Consider the following 16,004-nt stretch of genomic DNA (forward strand, 5'->3'; position numbering starts at 1 on the left):
GTGGGGACGCTGACCCTGCACCTTGACCCCGAGCTGTGGGGGTCACCGGGAACCAACGCCACAGGCTTGTGTTTGTCCAAACACGGGCGTGTGCGCGCTCTCGCATATGCTGGGAAATCACAGCCGAAGACGGAGAGGCCTCAGCCCTTCTCAGGGAACTGCAATGTAGACAGAAATGACAGGGGAAGAAGGGGGCAAGGGAGTCAGGAGGGAGGGGCCCTGGCAGAGACCCCGCCCCCGGCCCACGTGACCCCGCTCAGCGCTCCTGCCCCCAGAGGCCGCTAGCCTCAACCAGACAGGACTGCAGTGCTCCTGAGCGTTTCTGGAGCAGAAGCTCTACCCGCAGAGGGAGGGACGGACCGGGCAGCAGGCACCATGGAGCCCCCCTCGGCCCCTCCCTGAGGAGGACGTGTCCCCTGGCAGGAGCTCCTGCTGGCAGGTGACAGGGATGATCCCCTGCGAGGGGGCGGGAGGATGGAAGAGAGAGGCTGGCTGGGGTCTCCCGGGGAGGACAGGGCTCTGAGAGGCGACAGGGGAGCAGGGCAGGACCGGGGAGCCGGCTCAGCAACGGGAAAATCTTATGATCTGGAAGTGGGGAGCCAAGGGCCGTTTCCTAAGTTACTCATCACTGAGGACTGAATTCTGAAACTGATAACAACAACCTAATCGCTGCCCCTTCCCACCAACCTGAGATCTTAACAGACAAACACCAGACCCTGAGAGACATGGGGACACATTCATTCAGCCCCGGAGATTTGCAGTCTGCCCCACCCCTGGGGTACAGCACAGATCAGACGAGTCCCTGCCCTCCCCAAGCTCACTTCTATGGGAAGGAAGACAGACACACACAGAGACGTCTAGAACGTGATGTCAGGTACTGACAAGCACCAGGAAGGGAACAGAGCAGGGAAAGGTCAGATCATGAAGACAGAGGGTCTTTAGAGAAGGTGCTCAGGGCAGGCCTCTCCCCAGGACCCCCTGAGTGGGAGCAGGTATCTGAGGACAGGGAGGGAGTGAGCGACAGACATGTGAGGAGGGGGGTTGGAAACAGAGGAAATTAAGTTCAGAGGCGCTGAAGTAGTGTGGTCATGCCACTGACCTTGACCAGCAGGAGACACACACACACACACACACACACACACACACACACACACACACACACACACACACGCCACTGACCTTGACCAGCAGGGAGAGAGAGAGAGACACACACACACACACACACACACACACGCTGGGGGATTAGCATCTGTTCTGTCTCCAGGGCCCCAGCTTTCCCTCCAACACATAGGTCCAAATACTGATCTGTCTCCTCCCTTCCCTCCTAGTCTCACTCTTAACCTTCTGGAACCCGCCCACCACTGCCCAAGTCACTGTGGAATCGGTGCCGCCCTGTGTTGCTGAAGAGAAGAACGTTCTTCTGAGTGTCCACAATCGGCCTGGGGATCTTATAGGCTATGGCTGGTTCCGAGGGAAAACTGCAGAGACCAGCCATAAAATTATATCATATTCATTAGACACAAAAGTAACTATCCCAGGGCCTGCACACAGCGGCAGAGAGACAATATACCCCAACGGGTCCCTGTGGTTCCAGAACATCACCCTGATCGACACAGGATACTACACCCTACAAACCGTGAATAGAAATGTTCAACTTGAAAAAGTAACAGTACAGCTGCGCGTATGCGTATTCCGTGAGTAATTCCTCTCTCCCCTCTGGTATTGGGTGGGGTGAATTCTACTTCACACAACAGGATTCACAGACCTGGATTGTACCTCCATCCCCTCTGCCTTATGTCCTGTATCGGGTTGGAACATTTAGTGTGGGACACACACAGTGGAGACAAACGTCCTAAGCTCTGAATTCCCTTCCTGGATTCCAGCCACAGCACATTTGCAGCAAACAGAAGGACCACTCTGATGGGAGTAACTCAGCAGAGGGAGAGAGATTCAGTCCAAACTGCTGGGCTCCTCCCTGTGACTCTGAGAATGACCCTGCAGGGCTCAGTCAGGGTCAGGCTTCATGGGCCCCTGGGATCCCCACCAGAGCTCAGCCGAGAAAGCCCCTGCCCAGACCCCTGTCTCAGGGCTCCTGACTCCAGTGACCCTGACGAGTCCATTCCAGACGTGGGTTTTGTCTTCCCGGCAGGGGGGACTGGGAGCAACAATTTCCTGGCTGCCTGAGTCCTGAGGTTCCTGAGCTGGTCACCGGCCAGGGCTTGGCACCAAGAGCCACATCTGAGGAGGGGCAGAGGCTGGTCTTTTTTCCTGAGACTTGGGGTAGAAAGAAAGGATAGGCAAGGTCCCTGGGCCACTGTCTGATGGCCCTGGGGGATAGGAGACCCTAGAGGAAGGTCAGCGCCCCCAGGAGGGAACAGAGGAGAGAAGATGCTCCTGGCAGCAAGTCCTGCACCAGGATCGGGCCGAGGGAGCCGTGTCTCATGGAGGCAAGTAACAGTTGTTTATCCGGGCAGCTCCTCTATACCAAGCCTTCGGTCAGGTAATTGTGGAGGATTTAAGGTTAATTACAGACAACACGGCAAGCCTGAGACCATTTACTTGATTTTATTGAGGGGAAACAGAGGCACAGGGTGATGCAGACAGTGAATCAGAGTCACACAGGCAGATCACAATCCTACAAAGTCTGTCTGCAGGTACAGGCCTGTCTCCTCCACCCAGGGGGCCATATTAGGCACCTGTGGATCCCAAGACCAGTTGTTGGATCAGACCTTTTCTCTTAGGATCTACAGCTCAAGGTAGATTTTCTGGGCTGGGAAGTGAAAGCAAATGGAGAATTAATGTTTTTACTCAAGAACTAAATTCATCAATGTCCAGAGTCAGTTGGGGAATGCCCAGGCCTCCCCTCAGGTGGCCAATCCACAGCTCCTGCATCGGACTTGGAATCACTTATCGTTTCCTGATGTGCTGATGGCATCCCACTGGAGTGTAAGGGAAAGGACTCTGCCCTCTCCTCCCGACTGCATACCCCTAACCGGCACAGGGCCCAACACCTCAATTGCTCTTTCATGAAGGAGGGAAGGAAGGAATGAATGATTCCCAGTCTCTTCAGATTCTGGACCCTGGATGCACAATTCTAGGAGGTTCTGGCCACACCTGTTCCCAGTCCCTCCAGGGGCTGAGACCCATGTTGTGTCCCTCTGACCACCAGCCCCTCAGGCCACTGCCCGAGAGTCTCACGAGGACTGTGGTGTTGCTCAGCCATGGGAGGATCCCGCCCCTGGGGCGGCTGTGGGCTCTTAGTGCCCGGAGTCTGTGAAGTCCCTTGTGACCCTCACTGCTCACAGCCTGGGACATTTCTGGCTCTCTGCTCCGACCTTGTCCCTCATCTTCCTCCTCCTGCTCCTTTCCAGCTGGGACTACCCCTGCTCTGCACAGCCGCCTTTACTAACCCTTAAGCCTTCCCTGGATTGTCCTGCTAACACCTGTGGCCCGGCCCGCCCTCCCAGGCAGCAGTAGAGGACACAGAAATCCGAGCGGCATCCTCTGCCGGGCTCCGTCAGGAGCCAGTTCCCCCAGGTCACCAGGAGAGCGAGCTGTCACTGGGCCCTCATCCAGGACTCTTTCCCTCCGTGACGCCAACGAGTGGAACACACCCCATGACAAGGGCATGGGACCCCTTGATCTCCTCCCTACATGACTCCAGCAGGGAGTCAAAGGCAGGAGGGCAGGTCTGCAGTCCCCAAAAGCTCATGGGCTCATCTCATGCCTGTTACTCCTGACTCACGTGCTCGTCCTGGTGAGGCTCTCGTTCTTCCCAGGGGTTCCCCAGACCCTCCCCCGGGGGGCTGGCCAGACCCTGCACCTTCCCACTGCTTCACTGCCTGTTTCACACAGACGTGCGTGCCCCTGAGGACACCTTCACCATAGGGTGGGATCCTCTCACACGGTGAGATCCTCCAGTCCCTGTCCTTTCACTTAGATGCTGCCCAATTTGGGTAAATTGGATCAAACTTGTGTTTCCTGAGGTCAAAAGAAAGCCATATACAAGCATTGGGTTTCTTTCCATTTTGAGTGTAGAAATTGGTGGCAGGGACTTTCTTTCCTAAATTTACTAACATAACACATATCATTTCTACTGATTTGGTATCATTCCTCCCTTTATATAACAGGGGCACCTCAGACTTTCCCCGATCAATTCTGTTTCTTAATAGGACTCACTTGTCCTGCTCTACCCAGGAAGTCACTGAATCCAAACCCACTATAAGGTCCTCCTTCGGTCATCATGTGATCGTGGTTGGACTGCAGAACTTGGTCTACAACATATAGTGCTCCCTAGGGAGATATTCCTCTAGAAACTGGTCTTAGATTTTTCAGGTATTAATACTGATTTTCAGATATGGAAACCATTTAATTTCTCAGATTTCTATCCCATAACTGTGTTTACAAATGGTCCATGAAGGCCAGACGCCCTTCCCCCCCACTCCCCCACCTACCATCAGTCACCCTTCTGCATTTGCAAACACCCACTTGTATTTCAGGAAAGACCAGCATGGTCCTCACTGGCCTCTGCAGTGGGAAAACAGACTTTAAAGACCGAGCACAGAGCACATAGTTCTCTGCCACAGCCAGCCAGGCCCTGCCTGTCCCCCTCACTCTTTTCTGGAGCGTTTCTAGTCTTGACTCTGCTCCACCACTGTCTCAGGTCAGTCACCATGGAACACCTGGGCAGAACTGACCTACTTCGTGGCCCCGCAGCCTGAGTGCTGGACTGACCTCCAGGCTTGGCCCTGGTGTCCCCTGGTATTACTTCTGCTCAAATACCCGCTTCCAGGCCATGCTGTCCAGTGTTCTCCAGGCTTATGAGCTCTGGGAAGGCCCATCATTACCCATCTCCAGGACAACCCTGGAAAGCAAGGCCTAGGGGAGAACACCTATAGGGTGACTGGTGTAGGTTTGTGCCGTAGAAAGGGCCTCAGCACCTGCACTTTCCAGGTCAGGCCTCTGAGGTTGGTCAGACAGTCAGTTGGTCAGGGAAGAACCAGCCGAGGCCCAGGGTGGTCTCTGGCTCCCTGTCCTGTGTCTTCTACAACCAACCCTGATGCTTCTTTGACCTGAGAAGGCCTGTGCTTGCTCTCACACGGAGAGCAGGTAGCCTGTGTTCTCTGAGCACTCAGATCCTCTTGCATTTGTCTTGAGCTTCACAGACCTGCCTTATTCTTTGAAGGACTCAGGTACCACCCAGGGCAATGTTCTCTCTGTTGTCTGCACAGCGGAGTTACCCAAACCCAGCATCACAAGCAACAACTCCGACCCCGTGGAGAATGTGGATTCTGTCGTAATATCGTGTGGACCTCAAACTCAGAGCACAAGCTACCTGTGGTCAGTAAACAATGAGAGCCTCCCGGCCAGCGCCAGCCTGGAGCTGTCCCTGGACAACAGGACTCTCACTATACGCCGTGTCACAAGAAATGACACAGGACCCTATGAGTGTGAAACTCGGAACCCAGGGAGTGCCGGTCATAGTGACCCATTCACCCTGAATGTTCTCTGTCAGTAACTTCCCTTCCTACCTGGCCCGGGCTGTCAGCCCAAATCCACATGCCGGGGGCCAGGCCCATCCATCTTTCTGGGGTCCGAGTCCATGACTCTCAGCTGGACCCCCAGGCTGGCCATGGCTTCTTGTCCCAGGCCAACCTGGGCAGGCGCAGCCTAAGCCAAGACTGGATGGGGATGGACAGTTCCTCCCTGAGAAGGTCACCAGCCTGTTAGGAGACAGGGGTGAATGTGTCAGACCCAGGCTCAGTGAAGCAGGGGGATTTTACTGGAACTTTTTCAAATGAGGTTGGGACCCAGCTCAGAGGGACCCTGTGGCCCTAACACACACCAGGAGCTTCGGTTACCCTCAGATTATATCACCTGTGGCTTTATTCTGTTTGCCTAGATGGCCCGGACGCCCCCACCATTTCCCCCTCAGACTCCTGTTACCATCCAGGGCCAACCTCAGTCTCTCCTGCCACGCAGCCTCTAACCTGCCCGCACAGTATTCTTGGTTTATCAATGGGAGGCCCCAGTCATCCACACAGGAGCTCTTTATCCCCAACATCACAGTGAATGATAGTGGATCCTATGCCTGCCTCGCCTATAACTCTGGCACTCGCCTCAATAAGACCACAGTCAAGACTATCACAGTCTCTGGTAAGTGGATCCCTGGAGCATCTGCATGGATCGCCGTGGTGAAGGTCTGTCTGGCTTTCAGCAAAGAGCCTAGAAGTAGTCATTTCCCATTTGCTCCCAAATCTGTCCCTGAACTCTCCCATTAGATGTCTGCAGAGGTTTCTACCCTTAGTTCTCATGGCAGACCTGGGGTCCAGCTGGAATGTGGGGAGGGGGGTTCTCAGCTCCAGAAAGCCCCATGCATTAAATGGGGCTTTGCAAATAGGGAAGAAAAAAGGGTCCTCAGGTTCAAGTTGCTTTTTGTTGTTCAATTGCAGGAGTGCTTTATATATTATGGGTATTAATCTCTTAGCGGATAGGATTTGCAAATGTTTTCTTCCAATCCATGGGTTGCCCTCACTCTTTTTTTTTTTTTTTAGTGAACTTTAGCTGACACACCTCGTGACATTAGTTCAGGTGTAGCACATAGTGATTGGACAGCTCTATATGTCATGCTCTACTCAACACAATGGCGCTCCCATCTGTCTCCACGCAGTTTTCTATTTTGATGCAATCCAATTCATCTATTTTTTTCTTTTGTTGTCTCTGCTTTGGGTGTCATATCTAAGAAATCACTGGGAAATCCAGTTTCAGTAAGTTTTTGCATTACATTTTCTTCTAAGGCTTTTATAGTTTTGACTCTTCTGTTTTGATGTTTGGTCTATTTTGCATTAACATTTGTACATGGTGTACAGAGGTCTACGTGGTGGAAGGTCAGGTCCGACTTCATTCATTCACATGGATATCCAGTGTTCCCAACACCATTTGTTGAATAGATTTTTTTCTCCATTGAATGGTCATGACAACCTTCTTGAAAATCATTCAACCCCATATGCCAGTGTTTGTTTCCGGGGTGCCTATCCTATTTCATTGGCTCTATGTCTGTCTTTATACCAGATCCCCATTATTATTGGTTAATGTAGCTTTTCAGTCAGGAAGTAGGAGTCCTCCAACTTTGTTCTTTTTCAAAATAGGTATTGGAGGTCCCTGAGATTCCAAGTCAATTTTTGGAAATTCCTATTTCTGAAAAATAATTCCTTCAGAATTTGATAGGGAGGCACTTGGCTGGCTCAGCTGGTGGAACATGCGACTCTTGACCTCAGGGTTGTAGGTTTGAGTGCCATGTTGGATATACAGATTACTTTAAAATAAAATCTTAAAAAAAATTGATAGGGATTACATTGAATCTGTGGATCTCTTTGGGTAGCTTTCTCATCTCACCAATATGAAGTCCCATCTTCCATGAACATGGGATGTCTTTCCATTTATTTGTGTCCTCTGTAATTTCTTTCAGCAATGTTTTATAGATTTCCATATACAGTCTGCTGACTCATTAAGTAATTCCTAAGATTTTGTTCTCTTTTTCCTAAGTATTTTATTGTTTTTAATGTTATTGTAAGTGGAATTGTTTTCCTAAACACAGTGATTTTTGTATGTTGATGTTTGAATCCTACAACTTTGTTGAATTCTTAATTAGTTCAACAGTTTCTGTGGGGTGGGTGGGGATCGTTAGGGTTTTGTACATAAAATTTCACGTCATCTGCAAAGAGACAGAATTGTACTTATTCCTTTCCAATTTCATTGCATTCTCTGGTTTATTCCTCCTAATTATTTTTGCGTGGACTTCTGTACTGTGTTGAATACCAGTGCTAAAAGTGGCATGTTTGTCTTCTACTTCCAGTGTTTCACCATGGAGTGTGATGCTAGCTGTGGGTGTTTCCTAGTAAAAGTCTTCTTCAGAGTGAGAAATCCTGTACATTAAAAACTCTTTGATTAGTGCGGCGCCTGGGTGGCTCAGATGGTTAAGCGTCTGACTTCGGCTTACGTCGCAATCCCAGGGTCCTGGGATCGAGCCCCACACCGGGCTCCTGGCTCTGCGGGGAGCTTATCTCTCCCTCTCCCTCTGCCTCTCCCCCGCTCATGCTCTCTCTCTCTCTCTCTCTCTCTGTATCTCTGCATCCCAAAAGAATAAATAAAGTCTTAAAAAAAAAACTCTTTGATTCCTAAAGTTGTGAAGATGGTGCGGGCGGCTTTTATTCCCTAGTAAATCGTAACTATGTGAATGCCTTCCCTACTTTACATGAAGCTGCCTTGGACACAAAGATAGAAGAGCTACGAGTCCTCCTCCCCCACTATCCATGGAAAGGTATATAAGGAATGAGACATGATCTTTTAAAGTCACAAAATGTTCAAGAAAACAATCACACAGAAATCCACGGGAATAAAAAATTTCACCTGATGATGAGGATGCGGGACATGTGACCTTAGAAGAGGTTCCTGGTGCTGATGCTACAGAGATGTCCGGGCAGAGCAGAACCAGGACTGAGGGCCAGAAGGGAACTTGAGGATCAGAGGGGGAAGTACAGCCTTCTCCTTACAGAACGTCACCTGAACAATGACAATCATCCTTCTGCTGACAGCAGAGCCATCCTCTGAGGCACCTTTACAGAGCTTGCTTGGGCCTTCAGAGTGGCTGAGATCGTAGAGGAAGGAGCGTAGCCCCAGGGCCCAGGCCCACTCTCATTCCATCACTTCCTGTGTTTCTCCCCTGAGCCCGTGGCCCAGCCCTCTGTCCCTGCCAGCAACACCACATTCACAGAACATAAGGACTCTGTGGTCCTGACCTGCTCCACAAATAACACTGGGGTCTCCATCCAGTGGTTCCTCAACGGCCAGAGTCTAAAGCTCATGGAGAAAATGAAGCTGACCCAGGACAACAGCACCCTCACCATATGCCTTGTCAGGAGAAAGAATGCTGGGAATTTTCAGTGTGAGATCTCCAACCCAGTCAGTTCTAGCAAAAGTGACCCCATCAAGCTGGATGTGAGCTGTGAGTGAACCGCCACCTCTCCCTCTCCTTCCCTGTATATTCTACTGGCAGGGGGTGTGAAATGGATGCAGGCCTGGAGTAGGTAGGAGCCACCTTCAGAGCCTCTAGGGCAATGTGGATAAAATCCCTGGAATTAGACTAATCTTGTTACCACTTGGTTCTGATCTGTTTGCTCCAATACCAGCTATTGGAACTTGGGCAAGATGCTGAACCTCCTGAGCCTCAGTGTCCTCATCTGTAAAACTGGAAAGAACAGCTGGATCTTAGGGCTGTTGTGAGGGTTGTTAATATGAGTTCATGAGATGAAATCCTGAGCCAGCATCATATACAGATTCAGGCTCAATCAAATTTAGCAGCTATTGTCCTTTTGATATTAAGGTTTTGGTTACTAGCTAAGTCTTGAGGATTTGGAATTAAGTATTGTCTGATTACGTTCCAGCTCGGTGACCTGCACTGATTTACTGAAGCCCTTTCCATAGTGAGATGCTCATTTTGCACAGTGGGGATGACACCTGGCCCCCTCATGGACAGGGAAGCAGCAGATGAGATAAACGTAAAGTATTTCCCACGTGCCTGGCACAGGGCCGACCTCGAAAGCAGTCAGCTAATGTTATTCTTTTTAAAGTGTTGAGTCAACAGGTAAGGGCCTCCCTCTAAGAACATTGATAGAGATGGAAAGGAAGACCCAGGGGAAGAGGCATAATGTGAGCAGTAAATGAACAGCACACTGACATGGGCCCCGGGGCGGGGGGACAATGTGAAGAATGAAGCAAGTCCAGGGTTTCACCGTGAGGAAGAGAAATGATGCAGCGGTCAAGGGGGTGGGGACAGTGTGGTGACAACACACACATCACCCAGAGCTCAGTGGCCTTTCCTTCCTCCCTAACCAGGCCCTTCCCCCACGGCCTGTCTTGGCTTCCACAGATTTGACTTAGGACACATTCCCCTCCCCTTTTCTTCTTATTTCAGATGAAAGAAGCACCACAGGTCTCCCTGTGGGGTCCATCATTGGCATTGCAGTCGGGGTCCTGGTCGGCCTGGCACTGTCGGCCGCCCTGGGGTGTCTCCTGCTCCACACAAGGACTGGAAGGTACGATGGCATTTCCCACAAGCTGATCCTGTCAGCTGAGCCCTGGCCAGGAGGGGACCCCACCCTGACCTAGGATTCTGGGCTGCAACTTCCAGGCCACCCAACTGCCCCCTGGATTTTCCCTCTCATTCCTTCTGACTCCTTCCTCACCAGCTGCTGTCCAGGGTGCTTCTTTCCCAGCTTCCTCGGTTTTACATTAGGGACAACTAGGGAACATCCCCTCAGGGTTGTCTGCATTCATCTGGCAAACCTACATCTGTGCTCATAGGACTAAATACACAGTAAAGAGCACCTCCCGTGGTTTATTTAAGTGCACACGCCCCGTGAGGGGCGGTTGCAGCCTCAGGACCTGAGGCCGGTCCTGGTCGGGGTCACGCAAAGGAGAGTGGAAGATCCTCACAGGCCAGGTGGGGTCATCCCCCAAATGGCAGATGCATGAACCGCAGTCCCTGTTGTGTGAGAGCAGAACACCTGGGTTCGGCCAGGTGGAGGTCCTGGGATGTCCTTATGCCGCTTGCCCAGGCAGATGGAGATGGAGGACGGGCTGCCGACACATTTCAGCATCCTCTGGCCTGAGGGGGCGAGGGTCTGGCCACAGCAGGGGCACCACATTCAGGGACCCAGCTTACCCGGGGCTCCCCAACTGTCCTGCACACATGGCTGCAGGCTTGACCCTTCCACTCAGACAAACCCGCATGTCTGATTCCTTTCCTGGGTCCTTGATCCCTTTTCAGGACACTTTCTCCTAGAAGCCCATCAGCCTGTGGGGCTTCCCCTGTGAGCCCAGGACAGAAGTGCTCCCAAGACCTTTCCTAATCCCCTCTCCTGGGCCCTCCCTCTCCTAAACAGCACTGGTGGAGAGAGGGGGTCTGTAACCCCTGCCAGGAATGAGGATCCTCCTCGTGCCCTGCTCTGACACTAAAGCTGTGACCTCTCCCTGCACCCCTCACATGGAAGCCTGATCTCTCCTAGGGCCAGTGGCTGCCGTGATCTCAGAGAGCTCTGGCGCCCAGCATCCACCCCCTGTGAGTACATCGTCAGCGCAGGTGGGACCCGGAGCCCCGGAGTCCTGCCCACATTGTCCATCCTGCCAGTCACTCCCCAGGGCCTCTGACCCTTTGTCTGGGTCTCCTGCACAGGGACCTCAGCTGGCCATACTCCCTGACCTGTAGAATCCAGATCATAGGTCAGCACCTTACCCCCATTGGGCCCTAACATGGCCAGTGGGTCTGTCCCTGGGAGGTGCTCCTGCTTCCCTGTTCTCTGAGAGCTGAGGACCTGTCCCCTCCTGGAGGGTGGCCCCAAGCGTCTTCACAGCCCTGGTGCTAACTCCTGTCTCTGTCCCCAGGCCATGGTCCAGCCAGCAGCTCTGCATCCCCGGTAAGCCCGCCCCCTGCACCACTCATTCCACTGGGGTCCAGGCTGTGCAGGCATAAGGCGGGCAACCAGCCAGTTCAGCAGCACAGAGCAGACCCTGCTTCCCTCAGAGTAGCCAGGACAAGGCAAGCCCTGTTCTGGCCAGGATTGGACCATCTTCAGGGGCAGGACCATCCCCCAGCATGTCCTGAGTTGTCCCTGCTCTCCTGAGCTGGCCAAAGGAGTATGCTGGAGTCCAGACAGGGGCAGGGTGGGCACTGGGAGCACCAGCCAGGGGTCCTGGGCTAACAGGAATGGGGCAGGGGGTGCAGTGGGCAGTGGTCGGGCCTGGGGAATGGGTCAGCAGGCTTGGAGAAGGCATTTCTAGAGGCAGAACCATCACTCCCATAGAGAAATGATCCTCCTTCTCTGACTACCAACACTCATTCTCTCCTATTTAGGACTCCCTGCCCAGCCCCACCACAGCCGTTTCTATCTACCAGGTGAGTGTGGGCAATGACTGCTCTGGTCCCCGAAGCCCAAGGGGGCTGAAGATCTGCGCCCTAACTGCCCCTGGCTGTGTTTTCAGGTTCAGGAAACAAGAGAGCGAGAGGGACAGGGCATTGTGGGAGGAAGGAGGGGCCGGGGGCAGACATCTGCCACACAGCCAGGCTCCCAGAGAGCAGCCCAAGTGGTCCTCGAACTTGAAAGTCACCCAGATATGTTCCAGGAAGGTGACAGGGGCTCAGAGGCCTCTTCTTCTTTTACAGGAATTACGACACCCTGACACAAACATTTACTGCCAGATCGACCACAGAGCAGAAATGGCTTCTTAGTTTCCCCTGGGAACTGCTCCTTCCAGGGCCCTCCTGAGACCCCAGACTCTAGGTGCAGTCAGGAGCTACAGCCTGAGCCAGAGAAGCCCTCTAAGCCCTGAAGATATTCAGGGACGTGGACCCAGGGTCGGGTCCCTCCTGATTTCTGGAGACCCCTACAGGCTGCCCTGAACCCAGGACAAGGCCCCCGTTTCCCATGAAGTGGGGGTTCCCAGGAAAAGTGTCCTGACCCCTGACCTACCAGGGATGATCTGAGAGGATCTGAATAAAAAGGACTCATCCCCTCCTTGGCCCTTTTATTGTGAATGGTCAGTTCTCTTAGCAGAAATTCCCCCCAGGGGCACCTAGCTGGCTCAGTGAGTAGAGCATGCTACTGTATTTTTTTTTTAACGTTTTATTTATTTATTTGAGGGAGAGGGAGAGAGATTGCGAGCAGGGGAGAGGAGCAAAGGGAGAAGAAATGTAGACTCCCCACTGAGCAGGGAGCTGGACGTCGGGCTCCATCCAAGGACCCCAGGACCATGTCCTGAGCCGAAGTCAGACGCTTAACCAACTGAGCCACCCAGACACCCCGAGCATGCAACTCTTGTTCTTGGGGTCATGAATTTGAGCCCCATGTATGGCACAGAGTTTACTTAAAAAATAATCATGATAAATGTAAAAAAAGAAAAAGAGAAAAGAAATTCCCCTGAAACTCTGGGTCTCTTCTCTCCTGGGTCACAGAGGGAAATGTTACCTCTGAGTTGACCAAGCCCCCATCTCCAGTCACCCAGGATAGAGGAAGGGGTGAGTGGTGTGGACATGTTGGCACCACGCTAACTAGAACGCCAGAGCTGTGGCCAAACCATGAGGGAACTCAGCGGTCCTCACATCGCTCAGGGACCCAAGCTATAGACACTCCCAGTGTTTATAAATGTGGTTTGGGTGTCGGGAGCACAGAACATGGGGCCTCTGACGAGCACATGAAGATGAGCCAGGAAGGAGTAGCTGTGGGCATCAAACCAACCACAGAGAAGGATGAACTGGGCATCTTTCCCTTGGCTATTCTTTAAGAGTAGGTCAGCTGGCAACAAATTTTCATATTCTTCCTTCATCAGAAAATTTCCTTATTTCCCCTAATGATCCTCCTGAGGATCATTTTGCCAGGTACAGGATTTGTAGTCAATTTGAAAAACCTGCCACTTCCTTCTGGCCTCCATGCTGTCAGATACAAAACCTACCATCACTTGCTTAAATTATTGTTCCTTAATAAGCAATGGGTTGTTTCTCTGGCTCTATTTATTCATTTTTAAAGATTTTATTTATTTACTTCAGAGAGACAGAGTGAGAGAGAGAGAAAGAGAGCAAAAGCCAGAGGGAAAGGCAGAGGGAGAAGCAGCCTCCCCGCTGAGCAGGGAGCCCAACGCAGGGCTGGATCCCAGGACCCCGGGATCATGACCTGAGCCGAAGGCAGATGCTTAATGACTGAGCCATCCAGGTGCCCCTCTCTGGCTCGTTTTAAAGATTTTTTTTCCTCTTGTCTTTAGTTTTCACAAATTTGCCTTGTGCCTTAGTGTGACTGCTCATCATGTTCGGGGTTCACTCATCTTCTTGGACCATTATTTCTTCAGACACTTTTCAGTCCATATTTTTTTCCTACTTCTGGTATCCAGTGGCACCAATGTTAGATCCTTTCTTTTTTTTTTTTAAGATTTATATATTTATTTGAGAAACAGAGTGTGCTCATGAGCAGGGAGAGGAACAGAGGGAGAGGGAGGGAGAGAACCCTCAAGCCGACTCCCAACTGAGTGCCAAGGGACCACAAGTCAAGGAGTATCGCTAGACTCCAGAAACTGGAAAAGGCAAGAAAATTGATCCTCCCCCAGAACCTCCAGAAAGAAATGTGGCCCCGCCAATATCTTTATTTTAGCCCAGTAAAACCCATGTTGGACTTCTGACCTCCAGAACTGTAAGATAATAAATGTCCGCTGCTTTTAAGGCACCGTCTTTGTGGTAATTTGTTACAGCAGTAATAGGAAGCAAATATAGAGTTCCTATTAGATTATATTGTTGTATGAATATCAACTTGGGGGAGCTTATCATCGTCCTGTGGATATATAGGAGGAAATCTCGGTTTGGTGAGATACAGGCTGAAGTAGTTAGGGTGAAGTATTAGGATACCTATAACTTCCAAGTGATACATCAAAAAATCATACATATATATATAATGAAAAAGATTTGTGTGCATGCACGTGCATATAGTTACATCTATGCAGACAGAGTACAAATGTGACTTTGGTAAATAAGCATGAAAGGTATATGGGAGTTCCCTCTAATAGTCTTGTAACGTTTCTCTAAGTTTGACTTTTTTTTTTATTCGGGGTGAGGCCTTATGTTTTAGAAATACACACAAAAGTGTTTAGAAACAATAGTATATGGCTCAGTTGGTTAGGTGACTGCCTTCGGCTCGGGTCATGATCCTGGAGTCCCGAGATCGAGTCTCACATCGGGCTCCCTGCTTAGCGGGGAGTCTGCTTCTCCCTCTGACCCTCTTCCCTCTCGTGCTCTCTATCTCTCATTCTCTCTCAAATAAATAAATAAAATGTTAAAAAAAGTATATGATTTCTAATATTGAATCCGGTCAGTGGAGGAGTAGAAGGGAAAGAGAAACAACAAGGTTCATCACGAGTTGATACTTTGGAGCTGGAGATGAGTACCTGGGGGTTCACAGTACCATTCTCTCTATTATAACATGTTTGTATACAAACTCTCTTTTGTATACATTTAAAATTTCCCATATGAAAAGACTTCAAGGGAAGAGAAAAAAATTTCCAGCTCTGAAGTTTTACCAGTGAGTTCCACAGAACTTTCAACACAGATCATCTCAAAATTGTACAAATTCATCCATAGAACAGCGAGAGACTATGTCCCCAACTGACTCTGGGGTTCGTATAACCTTTGAACTGAAATAGGAACAACAACAAAAGCACAAAAAGAGGAAAATATCAGGCCAATCATACTCATGAACAGAGAGCCAAACATGTTAATCACGACATTCTCAAACCAATTCCAACAGTATATACAATAAGACAGTACACCGTGACTAAATTCCAATTGTCCCAGGAAAGCAAAGGTTCAATATTAGAAACTTATAGTGGGGGAGGGGGGCATCTGTGTGGCTTGGTCGTTTAAGTGGCTGGCTCTTGATTTTGGCTCAGGTCATGATCTCAGGGTCGTGGTACTGACCCTGCGTCAGCCTCCGTGCTCAGTGAGCGGTCGGCGTGAGGAGTTCTCTCCCTCTTCCCCTGCCCCTCCTCCTCCTCAAATACATTAATTAACTTTTTTAAAAAGATTTATAAATGGAAGAGGGTAAGGATTTCTAGGGTGCCAGCACTGTTCTGTGTCCCGACCTAGCTGCTAGGTACATGGGTGTGTTCAATTTTTGAAAACGCAGTAAGCACAGCACTTCGTTCTGTATCAGTCCTCGTACCCCCTCAACTTGTTTCATGACGTACACTCTTTGAAGAGACCAGACCAGACGTTTTGACGTGTAGGATGCCCACATTCTGACTTTGTTTCCTTGTGGTGTCATTTCACTTGCTTCTCTCAACCCCGTCTTTCCTATAAATTGGAAAATGAATCTCAAAGCTTGCAGAGATTCGGGTGATATTTTTTTGGCAAGAATGCTTCCTGGGTTTTCTATTGCATCATATTAAGGGGGACATCCTAACTACTTGTC

At 50.7% G+C, this 16,004-nt stretch overlaps 1 pseudogene across 1 annotated transcript; it reads left to right on the plus strand.

Moving 5' to 3' along the window:
* The first annotated feature begins 287 nt into the window (after positions 1-287).
* Positions 288-14,263, plus strand: LOC148163238 (cell adhesion molecule CEACAM6-like; annotated as a pseudogene). The gene is made up of 11 exons (XR_015769065.1): positions 288-439; positions 1,329-1,694; positions 5,232-5,510; positions 5,903-6,156; positions 6,230-6,231; positions 8,728-9,004; positions 9,974-10,094; positions 11,067-11,119; positions 11,443-11,474; positions 11,912-11,953; positions 12,221-14,263. The product of XR_015769065.1 is annotated as a cell adhesion molecule CEACAM6-like (transcript).
* The last annotated feature ends 1,741 nt before the right edge of the window (positions 14,264-16,004 follow it).

This window comes from Eumetopias jubatus, unplaced genomic scaffold (genome assembly GCF_037043125.1).
Source record: "Eumetopias jubatus isolate StellerSeaLion01/CBP00866 unplaced genomic scaffold, mEumJub1_p1.0 scaffold_10, whole genome shotgun sequence".
In the NCBI taxonomy this organism is placed as follows: domain Eukaryota; kingdom Metazoa; phylum Chordata; class Mammalia; order Carnivora; family Otariidae; genus Eumetopias; species Eumetopias jubatus.